The 3,622-nt window shown below is 46.7% G+C and overlaps 1 long non-coding RNA gene across 1 annotated transcript; it reads left to right on the top strand.

Moving 5' to 3' along the window:
• Positions 1 to 317: 317 nt before the first annotated feature.
• Positions 318 to 1,332, top strand: LOC148128709 (uncharacterized). The gene is made up of 2 exons (XR_015746162.1): positions 318 to 385; positions 823 to 1,332. It is a non-coding gene; the product is annotated as an uncharacterized LOC148128709 (long non-coding RNA).
• Positions 1,333 to 3,622: the final 2,290 nt, after the last annotated feature.

Genomic DNA, 3,622 nt, shown 5'->3' with positions numbered 1-3,622 from the left:
CAGCGAGGGAGGGTGAGGGGCAGGGCCAGCTGCTTCAGGCAAGGTGAAGAGGCGTCGACCAAGCACGGGAGAGTAGAAGCCTGGGAATGGCGGCTCCGGCTCAGCTGGCCTGAGGGGCTCCTGCAGGCATATCGCGACACAAGGGGGCGAGAAGACCCGGGACAACCATGCACCCACCTGCTGGCTGGCCGGGCCGGGCTGGGCTGGAGGAGGCATCCGCTGGGAGAAGGAAGAAAATGTGATCTGGGAGGGAGGGCAGGCAGGCAGATGTCCCAGGGCTGCTCCACATGTGCACTGCATCAGTAGCATCACGCACGGCTGCACACACAGTGCGCATGTGCAACAGCCCTGGGACATCTGCCCGATCTGCCACCACAGCCACCACGTGGTAGGGAAAGCTAGGAGAGCGACTGGGACAAGCGGGCGACCCGGTTCGGGGTGTGGCCAACCAGGGGTGACCACCAGTTCACCTGAGCCGGTGAGAACTGGTTGAATACCACCTCTGCGTGAGCTGCAGTTCGAGTGGCCCCTTGTCCTCAGGGGCCCAGTCTCAGCTCAGGCGCTCTTTCTTTGTATCGGCCCCTGAAACGGCTCTGGGAACTCCGTTGCAGCTCTCGGAGGTTAATTCCCTTTGGACTCTTGGCAGGGTAATTCGATAAAAATATCTCGTTGCTCTAAAGGCTGCTCAAATAAACATTCTTGGGAAGAGCAGCCCCATCTTGTTGGATTTCCAGATCTTTGAGACCTTGTTTGAGTTCACTAAGTGCACTAACTCATCCCCCATCCTTAAAAGCCCTTCCCTGCAGAAGCCACGGGGCTGAGTACCAATGAGTAGTTGTGTGTTCATTTTCCCCACAACAACAACCCTGTGAGTTGAGTTGGGCTGAGAGACTGGCCCCAAATCCCCCACCCTGCTTCATGACCAAGGCGGGACTTGAACTCACATCCTCTTGCTTTCTACTTGGGGCTTAAACAGTAGACCAAACTGGGTCCCTTACATACTTATCAAGCTTGGCACAATCCTTCATCCAGTGCATCATTAATGTTCTTGTATGAGATACTATAATTTATCAAATCCTAAAACCCAGATAGTTTTCTATTGCTTTTTAGTCATACAGTTGTTTCTAGGAGGAAATCATAAATATTTTTCTGGAAAGTTGGTAATGTTTAAATAACATAAAAGTATATTTGCCTGAGAATTGTTATAAATCTTGTATAATAGCAATTTATCAACCCTATTATATTAATGACAACATAGAAAAATTGATGACTTAATGACAAAATGTTGTATCTTCCCACTTTCATGACAAAGATTAAAAAAACTAAAGATTATTTGAGTACCATTTTTAAATCAGTTTTTATCCACTTAATTATCATACCATCCACCCCTCACTTAACTGGGTTTCTGATCACATCACAAAATTGTTTGTTACTCTTTCCTGAGATCGAAGTTATATCAGCAGTATTTCATAATGTATTTAGGAAATGAAATAATATGTGAGGATGACTTGCATAGAGCACATAAGTTATATCCCCCCCTTTCCCACAACCCATTTAGAAAGGGCAGTGATAGGAGGGAATGACTTTTGGGGGGTGGAGGAGAGATTCTGCCTGGGGAAGAAGCAGATAAGAGGAGGACACCTACAGCTGCATAAAAAAGGGTCGGTGGGAGATTTGTACTTTCTGGCTCCCCAAATCCTGTCAGTGCAGCATTACAGCGAAGTGGGCCTAGCTCAGGTTTCCTGTCTGGGCTTCCTGGGAGAGGATCACCCTGACAATTTTCTTCTTGACAAATCCGTGTTTCTGATAACCAACCTGTTGCTTTCAGGGAGTTCATAAATCTCCTTTTTCTGTTGTTCAACTATATTTTGTCAAAATCTATATTGTCAAAATATGATCGACAAATTTTTGTGAACTTTTTCCCTTCACTTGTAAGATAGTGGTAACACCCATTTTCCTAATGAAGCATGTCTGTAAATTAGACAACTACAGAAGAAAGATTAAATATTGAAAAAGCGTCTGGGATAAGAAACAAAGTTTTCTGCTTTTAAAATTGCTGCATGTTCCCATTCTAGTTCCATCCTTTCCTGGAGAAGAATGAGTTTGTCAATATTTCGGACATTGAATTGTACATGGACCCAAATGGAGAGGTAGCAGCAGATCTGTTCATTTGGGGCTTCTTCGTTCTTCCCAGGGATGATCCCAGGGAAGAGACTGTGGCGTATTTTGTAAGACAGAGACTTTATATCAGGCAAGATGTTCTTTCACGGCTAAAGTTGCTCAACAAGGTAGGAGAAAGTTTGGTGTCTTCTCTCCGTTTTCCAAAGCCTGAGGTCCCATTTCAAGAGGGCTGATGCTATTCCCCAAAGGTGGTTGACCTTCACCGAGAATTGAATCTGGGCAGTAGAAACCGGATTTTTCCCTTAGGCTGCTTGGGAGGCTTCCATATTGTTCCATTTTGTGGACCACGTACAATTAAGGGTCTCCATCAAACGGGTGAGAATCCCACAAGGGCTGGGAAATGTGTCACTAGTAGCTTCTGGTTGTTTGCTCCTTGTGCCCAGAATAGCAACGAAGGCGGCAATTCTGCTGACCGGGGCCTGAATCCAGGCTTGGACTGTATCGGATGGGATTGAATCGTGAGTGGACGGAGGTCCTTTTGGCCCCATTGGAGGAAAGAAGCTTCTTCTCGTCCTGCTTGGGGAAAAGTGTCCCCTGAAGGGGCAGCTCCATAATCTGGGAGGCTCTTAAGGAGGCCGGACCTGGCCAGAGCTCTCCATGCCTCCCTTTCACCCTCCCTGGGATGGAGCAATGGGCCTTCTGCTCCTAGGAAGCAGCTCCAAGGCTTTCAGTTCACCTGAAATTATCAAGATTGTTCTGATATCACACCTTAAAATTAAGGGTGTGAGAAGAGGGGAGAAATGCATGTTAATGGGGTCATGAGAAGGAACCGGCTGGTTATCACTTAATGCTGAAATCTTTTCTCAGTTCCATCCAGGGGTGGGATTCAAATTTTGTAACAACCGGTTCTGTGGGCGTGGCTTAATTTGTGGGTGTGGCTTGATGGTCACGTGACCAGATGGGCATGGCCAGGTGGCCATGTGACTGGCAAACCAAATACAAGTGGTCCTCGCTTAATGGCCAGTTGCTTAGCAAGTGTTCTAATTTATGACTGATCTCCCCAGAGCTCCTTGACCTGGTTTTGGAGTTTTGACAACCATAAACACAAACACACAAACACACACACGCACACAGCCTTCTGATCCTGCTATTCTTTGATTCTGTAAGGATCTCCTGCTGGAGCAGGGGTTGGACTAGATGACCTCCGAGATCCCTTGCAGGCCAGCCCTAGATTGCTGTGCTGCTTCAAAGAGTCTTCTGAAGCCAGGGTTTGTGTCCTTCCTTCCTCTCCTTTTTTCTCTCTCTCTCTCCCTCCCTCCTTCCATGTATTTATCTATCCATCCATATATCTCATTCACTTTCTCCTCCCTCCATCTCTTTCTTTCTTTTTCTTTCTTTGTCCCTTCCTTCCATCTCTCCCTTTCTTTGTCTATCCCTTTTCTTCCTTTTGCTTCCTTTCTCTCTTTATTTCTTTCTCTTTCTTCTTTCTTTCTCTCTCTCT

This window comes from Notechis scutatus, unplaced genomic scaffold, assembly GCF_049901735.1.
Source record: "Notechis scutatus isolate UNSWTSFEM ecotype Mainland unplaced genomic scaffold, rNotScu1.2 NSCUCTG123, whole genome shotgun sequence".
Taxonomy (NCBI): Eukaryota; Metazoa; Chordata; class Lepidosauria; order Squamata; family Elapidae; genus Notechis; species Notechis scutatus.
The sequence above is the reverse complement of the archived record's forward strand: the minus strand, read 5'-3'. Positions and strand labels throughout refer to the sequence as shown.